This window comes from Canis aureus, chromosome 22 (genome assembly GCF_053574225.1).
Source record: "Canis aureus isolate CA01 chromosome 22, VMU_Caureus_v.1.0, whole genome shotgun sequence".
NCBI classification, from domain to species: domain Eukaryota; kingdom Metazoa; phylum Chordata; class Mammalia; order Carnivora; family Canidae; genus Canis; species Canis aureus.
In genome coordinates this window covers 22,675,910-22,692,774 of record NC_135632.1, presented here as the reverse complement: position 1 = coordinate 22,692,774, position 16,865 = coordinate 22,675,910, and positions in this window count along the sequence as shown.

Below are 16,865 nucleotides of genomic sequence, written 5' to 3'. Positions count from 1 at the left end.
GCAAACCAAAAAAATAGATTCTTGGGGCATTTGGCTGGCTCAGTCAGTAGAACATAAGGCTCTTGATCTCGGGGTTGTGAGTTCAAGCCCCACATTTGGTATAGAGATCATTGAAAAATAAAATATTTTTTTTAAAAATTGCTATTTTAAAATAAACATGCTTAGAAAATGAAGTCTAACCACCAGTGACTGCAGAACAGTAGTAATATAACTAGAATACATTAAGATGGAAGTGACTTCTTATAACAAAATAGGAAAAAATCATTGAGGATGATAGTCACTCACTACTGTCAATGGGAGTTAACTCTTCTTGAAAACCAGATGGTTTAGGAGAGCTGCTAGTTGCTAATGCCAATATCCATTCTCTTCTTTTTCTTTAAAAACCTTGATCTCTGGTTTTGGCCAAGGAAGCAATATGTCTGGCTAACACACACATCTTCCAGCATCTTTTGCAGCTAGCATAGCCATATGACAAGCTCTGGCCAATGAAACATAATGAAAGATTATTGGGCATATCTGGGAAATAGCTGCTTTTCTGATACAGGTGCTACCTCTTCCTCCTTGTTGCTTCCTTTTTGTTCCTGCCCAGAGAGCAGAAATAAGGCTGGCAGATGAAACAGTCATCTTGAGACCATGAAGCAACCATTAACATGAAAGCCATGTTCTTAGAATGGCAGATCAGATAGGAAAAAGGCATCTGGGACATTGACACTTGTGGTAGGTATTGTGCAATACCTGTCTGCATTCTGTTTAGAACTGAAGTCTTTGATCCCAGCTGCTGAGACTGTTGATAACTGATGCCCCTCAGGTGTCATCCTTGCTGGGAATTGCCTTCAGCTGAAGATAAACACCTCACCCCTGGTCATGCCCCTTTCTTGCAGGTGGGCAGCCTGCATCCAATGACCAGTTGGTGAGATTGTATAAAGACCCATTCCCTGACCCGAATTTGGAAAAGCTCTGAAGGGCCCACTTCAGAGTTTCTCATGTGGTCAGCTGAGACCTTTTTTTGTGACTACATCACAATCCAACTTCCTCTTACTGATTTCTGTGGCTTTTCTCACCCAAAAGGTATTAATACCAAGCACACTCCTCAATAAACTTTCTCCATTCAGCCTCTATGGCAAAATTCACTTTCTAGAAGAAGCTGATGTGCAACAATGATCTTGCACTGCTGCTATGCCAGCCTATCTCTGGACTTCTTGATAATGAGATTGTTTAAAATATTGGATAAGCCCCAGCAACTGTAGTTCAAATATATCCTCTCCAAAGCAATATCTGTCAAAAAAATGGAAGGGTATTTTATATCTTGAACTGGGCTTCAGAGTCTGAATGAAGAACTGATTCACAGGACTTAGTTTGGGTTACTGAAGGCAAATGTAATATAAGTGAAACTTCGGGATTGAGGAGAGAAAAAAAAATAATTCTCATCTGATTTCTGCTTTGAATGATGATGAGAAAAAGCCATTCCCTAAAGCTGTAGGAAAAGGCAGGGCCTTGATATTTCTCACTGGAAGAGTAATGAAGAATGAACTCCAAAGAGACTTGGCTAGATTGAAACACAAACATTAGCTCTATAAAGGCATATAGCCCTCTAGTCAAAACTAGATGAAGGCACAGAAAGAGTTGGTCAGTATGGCCCAGAATAAACAATTCCACCATTAAAGATTTAATGTTCAAGCATGGATCTGTTTTGCTCTCAACAAACTCCTCAGATATCATTAACTCCAGAAAATCTTGATAACTAGAGACTTAAATCAGAAAGACTTGGGATGCCTGGGTGGCTCAGTGGTTTAGTGCCTGCCTTTGGCCCAGGGTGTGATTCTGAAGTCCTGGGATTGAGTCCCACATCAGGCTCCCTGCATGGAGCCTGCTTCTGCCTCTGTCTCTCTCTCTCTCTGTCTCTCATGAATAAATAAAATCTTTAAACAAAACAAAATGACTTTATCATAGGCATCAGAAGCAAAACAGAACACAAAACTAAAAAGCAACAAAAAATACCTGGAAATGAATATAAAGTAAAAATGATGCCAAATGATTTCCTTTTTCCCCCCCAGTAAACAGAATATGAGGTTAAATATACCCTCAATCATCATAACATTTAAAGAAAATGAATTCTAGGTGAAACCAACAGTGAATTGAGATCTCTTGAGACTGTAGAAAACCTAAAATTAGAATTCTTTCTAGTGTCTCATTTAGATGTATTATACTTATGTTGTTTAAAGTGAAGCCAGAAAATCTAAAATCAGAAAAATAAGAGGGCAGTCCTAAGGGCTTGGTCAATCCTTGCCCATGGTCACTGCATCATTTCTTGTAGATTATTGTCTTCTTTTTCTGGTTTTTAAAATTAATACAATTGACTCTTCAAATAAGACAGTCATTGACATGAAAATGAGAAATGTGTACTTGGTCCGTACAGCTTTTGACTGTAAAGATATTTCCCAAAATAATTTAAATCTAATGACTTCTCAGACATTTGCTTGTCACGAGACTGGGGCAATGACAGGAGAAGTACATCTATCATTTTATGAAGGTCCTAGTGAAAGCAGGAATTCAAGTTTTAATTTGTGTACCTGGAACTTCTAGCATATCTTTCCTTTCCCATTTGTCTGCTTTACGCAGACCTGTACTATATTGAAAATGACCACATTTGGCTCAATGATTGCAGTCCTTTAATGTAATGTAGTTCTATAATAAAACAGTACAAGTCACGTTAAACTCAGACTTGGTCCAGAGCCCTTCAAGGATCATTCAAGAGCAGGGAGAAAGGATGTTGCTGAAAGAGTGAATGTCTTTGGAATTCTCTTAGACCTAGCATTCCAAGGCACAGGGCATTTTCCTCTTTAGGATCTGTGGTCTCCTTTCTTGCTTAATAGTAGAATTCTGATTTTAGTCAGGGCAACAACAGGACAATGTATCCTACTAAAAACAATCACAATAACAACAACAACAACTATACTTCCCAGCTTCCCTTGTACCCAGCAGTGATCACATGACAGTTCTGGGAAGGAGTTTGGGAGGGTTTAGAATAAGGAATGGACCTTTTTAGCCAAATGATATATCTAGGCCCTTATCATTGTGCTTTGCTGGCCCACAGAGATTTCCTTTTAAATTGAATTGAAAAGATTCTCATAAAAATTCAAATTTCTAGATTCTTTTTTTAGAATCATAAAATGTGATTCATCTTGCATTCCAATGTTACAGTAATAGGCTACAACTTAATAACAACATGTCTACTTCTTCCTATTGTCTTCCTGCCTGCTGTATTCTATTTGTCACCAGCTAGACCCCAAGACCTGACCTTTACTGCCCATCTGCTTGTATTCACCAACCTTTGTCCCACATTTTTCCTTGAGCTTTTCTTTCCAGTTTATCTCTTAACTCAGGCAAATAGAAAGTGAAACCACCCCTGAAAAAATAGCCACTGCACTGACAAGACCTCCACTGAGCTGAGACCACTCAAACCAGTTTGAGCTTAACACCTGACAGATAGACCATGGAGGGACCTCTAGAAAGACCATGACTACCTTTAGTATACCTTTAGTATACCTCATTATAATACTAAATCTCGACCCAAGAAGGAGCCTCAGCCCATTCACATAACATACAATGTGTGTCTTGGCGTGTTTCCTTAATGTACATTCACCATGTTACACCCACCTCTACATCCGAGGACCAGGCTTCCTTACCTAGATATTCATCCTAACCCTAAATAAAAGGAGCCTATTCACCCTTGTCTGAGGAGTCATGGCTTTGGAAGATATTTCTCATGATCTCCTTATTTGCTGCAGATATAAACTTTACTTTGTGTGACAACACAACCTTGTGTACTTTCTTACTCACCAAGGACCAAATTCATGTTGGTTTGGCTACACTTTTTCCACTGACCTCACCTTGCAAGTATTTGTTTTGTAAACCTTATCATAAGCCATAGCCTTTATCTCTTTCACTCTTTTTCTTTTGTGTCTAATGTCCTGTTTTATGTCTATGCCTGAGCCCTGCATAACAGATGTATCCTCAAACAGTTATCAGAACTGCCTGAATTACCATGCCTAGGTGGCACTTTTTATTTATTTATTTATTTATTGAGTATATTTTTTATTGGAGTTTGAATTGCCAACATATAGTGTAACACCCAATGCTCATCCTGTCAAGTGCCCCCCTGAATGCCCATCACCCAGTCACTCCAACCCTCCACCCACCTCCCCTTCCACTACCCCTTGTTCATTTCCCAGAGTTAGGAGTCTCTCATGGTTTGTCAGCCTCTCTGATATTTCCCACTCATTTTCTCTCCTTTCCCCTATAAACCCTTTCACCATTTTGTATATTCCCCGAATGAATGAGACCATATAATGTTTGTCCTTCTCTGATTGACTTACTTCATCAGCATAATACCCTCCAGTTCCATCCACATTGAAGCAAATGGTGGGTATTTGTCATTTCTAATGGCCGAATTATATCACATTGTATATATAGACCACATCTTCTTATCCATTCATCTTTCATGGGCACCGAGGCTCCTTCCACAGTTTGGCTATTTGGCTTGAAATTCGGCTATAAACATCGGGGTGCAGGAGTCCCGACGTTTCACTGCATCTGTATCTTTTGGGTAAATCCCCAACAGTGCAATTGCTGGGTTGTAGGGCAGATCTATTTTTAACTCTTTGAGGAACCTCCACACAGTTTTCCAGAGTGGCTGTACCAGTTCACATTCCCACCAAGAGTGCAAGAGGGTTCCCCTTTCTCCACATCCTCTCCAACATTTGTTGTTTCCTGTTTTGTTAATTTTCACCATTCTCACTGGTGTCATGTGGTATCTCATTGTGGTTTTAATTTGTATTTCCCTGATGGCCAGTGATGCGGAGCATTTTCTCTTGTGCTTGTTGGCCATGTCTATGTCTTCCTCTGTGAGAGTTCTCTTCATGTCTTTTGCCCATTTCATGATTGGATTGTTTGTTTCTTTATTGTTGAGTTTAATAAGTTCTTTATAGATCTTGGATACTAGCCCTTTATCTGATAGGTCATTTGCAAATATCTTCTCCCATTCTGTAGGTTGTCTTTTAGATTTGTTGACTGTTTCTTTTGCTGTGCAGAAGCTTTTTATCTGATTGAGTCCCAATAATTCATTTTTGCTTTTGTTTCCCTTGCCTTCATAGATGTATCTTGCAAGAAGTTCCTGTGGCCTGTTCAAAAAGGATGTTGCCTGTGTTCTCCTCTAGGGTTTTGATGGAATCTTGTCTCACATTTAGATCTTTCATCCATTTTGAGTTTATCTTTGTGTATGGTGTAAGAGAATGGTCTAGTTTCATTCTGCATGTGACTGTCCGGTTTTCCCAGCACCACTTATTGAAGAGACCGTCCTTTTCCCAGTGGATAGTCTTTCCTGCTTTGTCGAATATTAGTTGACCATAGAGTTGAGGGCCCATTTCTGGGTTCTCTGTTCTGTTCCATTGATCTATGTGTCTGTTTTTGTGCCAGTACCACACTGTCTTGATGATCACAGCTTTGTAGTACAACTTGAAATTCATCATTGTCATGCCCTCGACATTGGTTTTCTTTTTCAATATTCCCCTGGCTATTCGGGGTCTTTTCTGATTCCACACAAATTTTAAGATTATTTGTTCCAACTCTCTGAAAAAAGTCCATGGTATTTTGATAGGGATTACATTGAATGTGTAAATTGACCTGTAGCATTGACATTTTCACAATATTAATTCTTCCAATCCATGAGCATGGAATATTTTTCCATCCCTTTGTGTCTTCCTCAATTTCTTTCAGAAGTGTTCTGTAGTTTTTAGGGTATAGATCCTTTACCTCTTTGGTTAGGTTTCTTCCTAGGTATCTTATGTTTTTGGGTGCAATTGTAAATGGGATTGACTCCTTAATTTCTCTTTCTTCAGTCTCATTGTTAGTGTATAGAAATGCCACTGATTTCTGGGCATTGATTTTGTATTCTGCCACACTGCCAAATTGCTGTATGAGCTCTAGCAATTTTGGGGTGGAGTCTTTTGGGTTTTCTATGTACAGAATCCTATCATATGCAAAGAGGGAGAGTTTGTCTTCTTTGCCAATTTGAATGCCTTTTATTTCTTTCTGTTGTCTGATCAGGTGGCACTTTTTAAAAGCCAGAGCATGTGTGAATAAATGGAATTGTTATTCACTCACTTTAATATTTTTAGATACTGGAAGTACCTGGCTAGCTCAGTTGATACAGCATGTGACTGTTGATCTTGGGGTTATGAGTTCAAGTACCATGTTGGGTATAGAACTTATTATTTTTTCTTTTCTTATTTTATTTATTTATTTTTTAAATTTATTTTTTATTGGTATTCAATTTGCCAACATATAGAATAACACCCAGTGCTCATCCCATCAAGTGCCCCCCTCAGGGCCATCACCCAGTCACACAACCCCCCACTCACCTCCCTTTCTACCACTCCTTGTTCGTTTCCCAGAGTTAGGAGTCTCTCATGTTATAGAACTTATTTTTAAAAATTTCTATTTAGGGACATCTGGGTGGCTCAGCGGTTGAGCATCTGCATTTGGCTCAGGGCATGATCCTGGAGTCCCGGGATCGAGTCCCACATAGTGTTTCCTGCATGGAACCTGCTTCTCCCTCTGTCTATGTCTCCGCCTCTCTCTCTCTCTCATGAATAAATAAATAAAATATTTAAAAAATAATAAAAATTTCTATTTAGTTACTGGTTGTGAACTTAGATCATAAGCCATACTTCAAGGTGAAGTAGACCACACAAAGTCTAAAGTTTAGATTGCTCATCTGGTCTTAAGTGTTAGAACTGTGTCACAAGGCAAAACTCAAGGAGTATTCACCGTACTCTTACCAAAGGCAGCAATGACCATGTGATAAGGAGATAAGCAGTCCTCCATTTTGTGAGCCATGAAAAGCTAACAATGTGTGGTTTTATTATTTATATACTTGATAAAATAGATTTTGATTATCTTTAGTTTCCTTACATCTGTTGCAGGGGTTATAAGTACCACAAATTACACCCACTGAATGAAGTAGTACTTTCTTCATAAATCTCTTTAAGTTCAAGTTTCAGAGGACCCTCTGCATTCCAGGATTTCAGAATTAGGTTATCAACCTATCTGTACTGTTCCTAATGTTAGAGGCTTTGATTGTCTAACTTTTCTAGCTTTTACCATTCTCAAGTGAAAAAATCTCTTACTTTCTTTTATTTGGTTTTATTTATAAGGCAATCTCTGTCTGGTGGAACTCTTGCTTTCTATTAGCACAGCTGTTCTTCCTAGTAGTTTTTCCAGGGCCATTTTAGTTTTCTTGAATTTCAGAAGCCAGAGGTACACAGAGTTTATTGGAAAGAAAAATGTTTCTTTTGAATGATATTCAACAACTGGCTGATCATTTGAGCTATCGTGACACATTGGATTGACATTCTGGAATGATGATCTCCATTGGTCAAAACCAATCATAGAGAGTGATTCCTTTTGTGCATTGATTTTGGATTAATTTGTTGATTATTTTTTCTTATATTGTTTCTGAGTTTGTCACTTAATGACACATGACAGTGTTTCTAAAGTGTAGTCCTTAGGCAAAGGCATCAGCATCATCTAGAAACTTGTTAAAATGTACATTCTCAGCCCTTACCCCAAACCTGCTAAATTAGACATACTGGGTAAGGTCCAACAATTTTGTTTCCACAACCCTCTAGGTGATTCTGATGCACATTCAAGTTTCAGACTTACTGACATAGTGTATAAAAGGGAATTTCTACCTAGAAATAGAAAAACTAGGATGTAGAGGAATGCACTATAGAGAGCATCTTGTCATATTGCTTTTTTGCTTGTTAAAATTAATACAATCACTGGCATTAATACAATCACTGTATAAGGTGTCAGTTGCTCATATTTGAAGTAGCACTATCTAGGTTTGATGATCTTACTAAAATTAGCAATGAGAAAGGAAGAAATGTGAGACTGGAGAAAAAAATTTAACTTGAGGGGAATTTAAAAATTTACACATGCACATATTGGCAGAGAGAACACAGAGCCTAGAAAAGAAAAGAAACATAAAGGAATGTTAATGATAGACCCTACTAAGGTAATGGGAATTCTCCAGTTCAGAGTGGAATCAGCAGAGATGCCCACAGAAGTAAAGGGAGGATTTTGAGAACGGGAGCTTCCATTCATTTAACAAATGATGACTATCTGCTTTACATCAGGCATTGTTCTAGGGGCCATTGTTTTTGTCCAATGAAGAAAAAGACAGAAATGATCCTCACCCTCACAGAACTTAGTCTACTGGGGATCATGAACCACTGAACAACGAATTGTAATAAAGTGTGACAGAAGCCATGTTAGAGGACATGCAGGGTAGCTATGGGGGCTCAGAAGAGAGGTGCTGAACTGACTTGAGAGATGGGTGTCTTGGTAATAGCCATTATAATGTTTTGAACAGAGACATATTGTAGGAGTGAACTGAAGGAAATTAGTAAGGTATTTCTCTGAAGCTCATTTCTAATGATCTCTTTGATGTGGAAAACATTGGTCTCATTTGGGGGTTTTAATAGAAAATGTGTGCATTATGAGGATAGTTGACAGAAGGAAGATATCTTGGGTTAAGGAAATCAAAAACCTTAGCAAAATCACTGGGTTGGGTTCTGATCCCTCTTTGAAACCACTTCTAACCTTTGGAAGCACAGGTGGTGAAGCAGTGAGGGAGGACTGTAGCCAAAAGAACACGATTTTTTTTTTTTTTTTTTAATATTTGAAAGCAGAAGACCTGAATAATCTCTGTAATGGAAGAGTATGTTTTAGATACTTCAAGTTCCTCTCAGGGGGAATTATAGCCATAAATGCTCTTGAGCATAAATAGCTATAAGAATATATGAGCACTATGTTTTGGGCCCTTTGTTAGTAAGAACTTTCGTGAGAGGACTATTGCTGATGTAGCAGGAGATGGCTGATGGAATTCTCAGTATAAAAAAGGAGGCAGGAACATAGGGAGAGAGAGAATCTCAACAAGCTCCACGCTCAGTGGAGAGTCTGCTGTGGGGCCCAATCTGAAATCAAAAGTCTTATGCTCAACTGACTGAGCCACCCAGGTGCCCCTGTGGAAAAGAAAATAATTTTAAAGCAGGTAACATTTATTAAATGCTCATTCTGTGCCAAGCTTTCAGTTTGTTTTGTTTTGTTTTTAACCTGTAACTTTAAATGTAATTGGCCAATAAATTCACAAGTGGGAGTGTGAAGGGGGATAAGAAGCAATAGAAAGAACATGGTCACATGTAATTTTTATCAGATCTACTCAAATAGCCATTGCATTAAGTTATTTTAAATCAGGCAAAGTCATGGAGCTTATAATTGAGATTAAAAATTGTTGAATATTTTAACAAAATAATCTTTGGAATTATTGGAATTATTTTTTTTTCAGGTCTCTTCTAAGTCCCTGTACATAAATGGTCAACAGCTACACATTTGTACGAGTCACCCAATAATTAAGCAGATTCTCCATGTCTCAGTCTTGATTTGTGCACATTGATTTTGTTCAATCTTGAAAAGTATCCTGAGTACATGGTAACTGTACATGATAATAATCAAGTAATTCTAACTAGTTCATCTTTGTGGATATCCTAGGAAAGGAAGTCTCTATATTATTCTTTCAGTATCTTAGTTTGCAGCAAATAATTCAGCCTGTGAAGTATGCCTCTTTCCATTCTTAAGTAAATCTTTTATCCCAACAAGATCAAAGGACTCCACTTACTCTTTGAGTGACTTCCTTCCTTTGACATGTTAAAATAATCTTTTATTGGTTTCTAAGGCACTTGCAAGGTGCTCTTCGGAGTGTTTTTCTTACAGTTGTTATTCTTTATTTTCCTCACATGAACTCCCTTACCAATTTGGGGGAAATTACCTCAAGTGCTTTTCCTTGGTATATGCTTTTCAGGGAAAGCAAGCAATAACAACAAAGTATATATGCTTTTCTTTTGGGTTATTGACTTTTCAAAATCCTTCCTTTCAGTTGATTCCTAAATGGAGCTTGTATTTATCTATTTCCCTTTTTAAAAATTTAGAGTATAGGGATGGGTTTCTTGGTTTTCCCTTGTCCCATAAGGATATAGAATTTAATTATATGTTATTAATTTTTGCTTTGTGGCTTACCCACAGCAATCTCTTGGGTCCATTCCTTATCCTGTTTAAGATTAAAGTTCCTTCTATTTTCCTTGTGAGATTTAGAGAGCAGTACTAAATTTATTAACATCCAGTCCACATCCCTACCTGCTCCTCACCACCCCCTGCTGCCACACCCCTGTATGTATGGCTCATCCTGATTGAACAGTTGGTTACTGTGTATTTGGATAATTAGTGCCTTCTATTATTATTATTTGAACAATTTTTTTCAGCCTTCCCAATTCCATTTAACGTTTTCTATCTCATCATTTCACTTGGGTGATCTATAATAAACATTTTTCTGTACATAGAAGTTTTAACATGAATTGTTTTTACAGTTGAAAAGTTATAAAATAAATCTAGCCTATGAAGCTTGTTCAACAGATACTTTTTCAGTACTGTTATGTACCAGTCCTAGACACTGGGAATAAGCAAGCACTGGAATCAAATTTCAAATTCTAGTGAGGGGTGGTATAGGGAGACAACAAGGTATAATTTCTCAGATGTTGATAAGAGCTTAGAAGAAAAAAAGTAGTATGATAGTTCAGAGCCACCCTTGTCTACTAGTTCTACCAGAGAATTAAACACTAATTCCCTAAGGCACCCTTTATATACAATGAATTATTTTATCTCCTATGCAATTTGAGTGATACCAGCTGTGTACCATCCGTGGGCAATAGGAGAAAACTGTCACCAAAATCATTTCTGTAGGATTTATACTGTCATGGAACGCTAGTTGAGAAAGGCTGGATTAGAGACCATCAGTTGTAGGAGGGAGTGCTGCTCGGGGTTACTTGGTCAAGGAAGGCCTTTCTGACAAGAAGTCTTTGAGAAGACACCTGAATTCAATAAGGGAGGGATGTCCCCTGCAGATGCAAGGGGAGGGGAGGAGGGCAGCCAGAGACAAGAGTGTTTGTTATATTTGAGGAACAGTTAAGAAAAAAAAAAAGATTTTATTTATTTATTCATGAGAGACACAGAGAAAGGCAGACATAGGCAAAGGGAGAAGCAGGCTCCCTGCGGGGTGCCCAATGAGTTCCTCGATCCCAGGACCCTGGAATCCTACCCTGGGCTGAAGGCAGACACTCAACCACGGAGCCACCCAGGTTTCCCAAGGATGGGGTTTCAAGCAACAGATTCAGCCTACTCTAGGGAGCTCTGTAGTGTAAATTATACTGCAGAGTGTGTCATACTTTGAAGCAATGGAGCTGAATTTGTATATGTGTACACGTGCTAATCATTGGCTTTGGGCTGCCCAACAGGGTGATGCCACTCTCAGGCAATTTTGGTTCCATATAGATGAGTTGGCTCCAATGTCAAAGGTAATCCTCTGAAGATTATAGCAAAGAGTGTAGGGGCTAGAGGGTGAGAGCACAGAGCTGGTAAAAGGGATCCAGGGGGATCTTCTTGGGCATCAACAGTCTCCACCCCAGGGCTAACAGAGCTTCTCAGGCTGGAGGATAGGGCTTGAAGCATGGGCAGAGGATAGTAAGCTTTCCCCAAGTGGAAACCATCCCTGTTTGCTTGGCTCTGTGTTTGTTATCTGGTCTGGTTCTTACTCACCATAGAGAAACTCAGAGATGTTTCTGAGTGGGAATGAATGTAAGCATGAACCCATGCCAGGCCCAGGAATTAATATTGAGAATTTTTAGAAATAATTTGGCAGAAGCCGCATACCCCAATATTGCACCTTCATAGAGGATGCTAAGCTCTTCTGTATAGGAATGGAAGGCTGGTGGAAATACAGTTCAGAAATCTGGGAGGTACATCCATAAAAATGGCATATAAACTGAGTGTGAGCAAGTAAGAAGTAATACATCTGAAGGACAAAAAGTCCAAACATCTTAAGAGTATGATGTGTTCTATTTAAAACTACAAAGGAAAAAAAAAACAGTGAAAAATAATCTATTTAAATGTTCAAGAAAATATTTAGTTGTGTCAGCAGTGGGGTTTTGGGATTTGTGTGTGTGTGTGTGTGTGTGTGTGTGTTACTTGGTGTTGGACTGAGAGGGACATTTTCTCATAGAGAACAAGAATTAGTATAGCTGAGTAGCACTAGGCTGTAGAGCTCTGAATCAGAGTGATGTTAGGCACTATGGAGGGGCACATCCCTCTGGGTGCCATTCTGAGTAGTTGAAGTTGGAGGCCAGTAATGCTGTTGAGAAGGAATCTGAGGCCACATCCAGGTTCAGGAGAATATTATTACTAATAGTTAACATTTATTTAGCACTTCCTACACACTAAACACTGCTAATGCATTTTGTATTATTTAATGTGCTCATTAACTTGTAAGAGACAAGTACTTTTATTGCCATTATTTCCATTTTACAGATGAGAATACGGTGCAATCACTTATCAGATACCTTCCAAGGGCCAAATTGTTCAGGGTTGCGCAAGTGGTAAGTGGAAGAACTGATATTTGTTGTTGTTGTTTTTTAAAAAGGTTTATTCATTTGAGAGATAAAGTATGTGTGCAGTGGGAAGGGCAAAGGGAGAGGGGGAGAATCCTCAAGCAGATTCCCTGTTGAGTGCAGAGCCCAACATGGGACTCGATCCATGACCCTGGGATCACGACCATGCTGAAATCAAGAGTTGGACGCTTAACCGACTAAGCCATCCAGGTTCCCCAATAACTGGGATTTGGTATTAGATTCTACTCATAATCATTGGAATAGAGTTGAACGCTATGATTAATTACAGGAGGAATGAATGGCATATCATGCATTTTCCTCCTCTCATTCTGATCTCAGTCATCTTTCCTCCCCCTTTCACATCTGGTCAAATTTAAACTACTTTCTCATTCTGTGTTCTACACTCTTGTATGGGCTATCTACACTCTTGTATGGCCACCTAGCTCCTAGCCCTTTCCCAGCTAACTCTTACAAGTTCTTTGGAATACAGTTCAGGCATCACTTCTTTCAGAAACCTTCTCTGATTTCATTAATCAGAATTGGTGCTCCTTCTATGTGATTTCTCATAGTGTTATGAGACTCACTTGCAACATAACACTTTTTATTGTGAATTGTGATGGCTTATTTCTGTTAAAATGAGCTGAAAGAAGAGAACATGTAGTGTTTTCATGGAGTGAATGAGACCTGATGCCTCATCTCTTGGCTCCAAACTATTGGTAGTATCTTGTAAAAGTTCCCTGCTTTCCAGGTTCATTCTTGTAATTATAATACACAGGTATTGGACTGGTTGAAATTTCCAGCTCTGTTATCTTTTTTTTTTTTAAGATTTTATTTATTTATTCATGAGAGACACAGAGAGAGGGGCAGAGACATAGGCAGAGGGACAAGCAGGCTCCATGCAGGGAGCACGATGTGGGACCTGATCCCAGGACTCCAGAACCACGCCCTGGGCCGAGGGCAGATGCCCAACCGCTGAGCCACCCAGACGTCCCTCTGTTATCTTTTTTTTTTTTTTTTTAAGATTTATTTATTTATTTATGATAGACAGAGAAAGAGAGAGAGAGAGGCAGAGACATAGGCAGAGGGACAAGCAGGCTCCATGCCGGGAGCTCGACGTGGGACTTGATCCCGGGACTCCAGGATCGCGCCCTGGGCCAAAAGCAGGCACTAAACCGCTGAGCCACCCAGGGATCCCCTGTTATCTTTTTTTATATCAGTTTTGGAACTTCCAAATATTCAGTAAAAATTTTACCCATTTACATTTGTTTTCTATTATATGCATACAATACAGTATTTCCTTCCATTAACCATTCTGTCTTCTGTAGCAAAGCTTACTAAGTGTGATTTCATCTAAAACAATTTGTTGGGAGCAATACATGGACTCTTTGTATTAAAAATGTCTTATTTCTTAAGTTGGGGGAAGTATGGAGAGACATATCATAGCAATATGTATGTTGTTATATACATGTTTTAAATATGATTATTTTATAAAAAATATAAAAAGAATATTTATATTCTTTGTGTATAATAAACTATAGAATGAATTATAGAATAAATCCTATAGAGAGTATAAAGAAAGTGAACTTATCTAAAAGATATCCAGTATGTTAGGTTAAATCTTTACACAGTTATGTTGAGTGAAAAAAAAAAAAGTACCAGTTATTTTTAAGATTTTATTTACTTATTCATAAGAGACACAGAGAGAGAGAGAGGCAGAGACATACACAGAGGGGGAAGTAGGCTCCCTGCAGGGAGTCTGATGGCTGACTTGATCCTTGGACCCTGAGCCTAAGGCAGATGCTCAACCGCTGAGCCACCCAGGCATTCCCCTCAAAAAGGTAACAGTTATTAAAACACAGATACATGGATATAAAATGTTATCCTGACCAGATTTACATGAGAGATGAAGACTAGAATCTTGGGTAATATTGGGTCCTCATGAATGAAATCAATTAAGTTTAGAGATACTATTTATCTATAGTGAGATTAAAACATAATTAGCAATTATAAAGAAGTCTACAGGGGTTCTGATCTTTAATGGAGCAATGGGTAGATTCTTGGAGACTTGGAGGTTTTCATCTTATTTCTTCTCTTTTCAAGAAAACTTAAATCTCTTTCTAAGCAATATCTGGGGGTTAAAGGGGACTTGTTGAAGCTAATTCATGATTTAAATCAGATACACACATATCCGTTTCCTGAGATAGGATAGCCAGTTTATGTATGCGAAACAGGCCCACTGAGAAACAGAAAAATTAATGACAGCCTGGATGTTCTTTTTCAAATTCTTAACCTCAAGCAGGAATCTCTTTGTTTTTTGTTGCCTTTTTTTTGTAACGATGACAGTCACAAAGAGAAAAATAAATGCTTTGTTCTTCTTAAAAATTTACATTATTCATGCTAGTTAAATATCAGTGAAAACTGTCCTATTTTACTCAGTAGATAAAGCTACAAGTTACAAGGTGAGAAAAGTTTCTACCCTATTGGAAAACTATGAAACATATTTTTAAAAGTGTCAGAGCAGGAGGGAAGCTAGTTTGTATGCTCCTACATTAGGCTTCCATTTTTCTGATGTGACAAATAAAGTCACTGCCGAGCAAGGTGGTTCTTGTTGGAACAGTGTTCTGAAGGGACCTCACTAATTCAGTTAAAAACTAGGTCATACTCCACTACTGCAAATATCACTCCATAGAAAAACTCTGTGCAACAACAGCTTTTTAGATTTTATTTATTTATTCATGAGAGACCAAGAGAGGCAGAGACACAGGCAGAGGGAGAAGCAGGCTTCATGCAGGGAGCCTGACATGGGACTCGATCCCATGTCTCCAGGATCAGGCCCTGGGCTGAAGGCGGCGCTAAACCGCTGAGCCAGCTGGGCTGCCCAACAATAGCTTTCTAAGATCCAGGCACTAACCTCTTTATTTCACAAAATGACAGAACTTGGCAAAAACCCAGGAAAAAGAATAAAGAATCTCTTGGAATTCTTTAAAATAAGTTTTATTTAGCTAGCATGGCAAACTAAACTAATAGCTCATCTATTTTACTTGAGGGTTTGCCAATAATATGTATGTTCTGTATCAGGAGGTGTAAATTGGGCTCAAATGTAACTTAGTGCAGCTTCAGAATTGTTACATGAGAGGCTAGATAGAGGAAGTTCAGGACAGGGCTGCTGGGAATATGCATTTTAACAAATACTCCAGGTTATTCTGTTGCACTTTGGGAAAAGCCTTAGAGAGTAATTCTTAATAATACTCACATAGAAATTTGCTTTTAGGTAAGAAAAGCATAAAACATGTGAAGATATCAACAGAGTTGATTAGTGTGGTTAAAAGGTGATAGGTTCTTTTAAAAAAATATTTAGTTAATTAACTGGAATTAAACCTAGTTGTGGACATGGCTTTTCAATTTGTTCCACTGAATAGGATTGGAGTATCTATTACCTGTGAATTATTTTTGGCCTTAAAAAAAATCTATTCTCACAAATTATGTGGAAACTTTCCTCTTTCCAGAGTCTTTATGTCATTAGTAATTTGTGTTGCAGAATTGGTTTTCCCTTGTTAGAGAATGAGTCCATCAATCTGGCAGCTTATGCCAGTTTTCTCAAGCAAGGCTGGATACAAACCACCTGTAGATCTTTTAGGACCTACAGTTGCTAAGGCTCCAGTCCTTACCCTAATCAGAATCTCTAGGGACTGGGGACAGCTGGGTGGCTCAGTGGTTGAATGTCTTGGCTCAGGTCATGATCCCGGGGTCCTGGGATTGAGTCCTATATCAGGCTCCCCACAGGGAGCCTGCTTCTCCCTCTGCCTATGTCTCTGTCTTCAATCAATCTTTAAAAAAAAAAAAAAAAAAGAATATCTAGGCACAGGACCCAAAAATCTATTTCCTTAAAAGTTTTACTATACAGCCAGGCTGAAATACAGTGGTTTAATGATAGCAAAAGAAACTTTGAGACTTTTAAAGAGATTCTTCTTGATTAGATATTTCTTTACTCTTGATATAGCCAGCACCACTGTTGCTCTAGGTTCAATGTATTCCCTGTAACTCTGGATTTTGTGCTAAGCCATCTCTGATGCAGACTCTGTGAGAAGCAAAGATTGCTAATAGGGCTTCACTTCTGGAGTTGAGAAGCCAGAAAGGGCCAAGACACACTGACAAAGGTGAAGTTTTCTCTACATGGCAGTTTGATCATCTTGAATAGTACAGAAAACTGGTGGAAGCAGTGCCATACCACCTGGTCTGAAGAGCTGGGGGAGGAAGGTTTTGGAGAATTTAGCACTTAGGCCTTTGAAGCACCTTGGTACACTATTG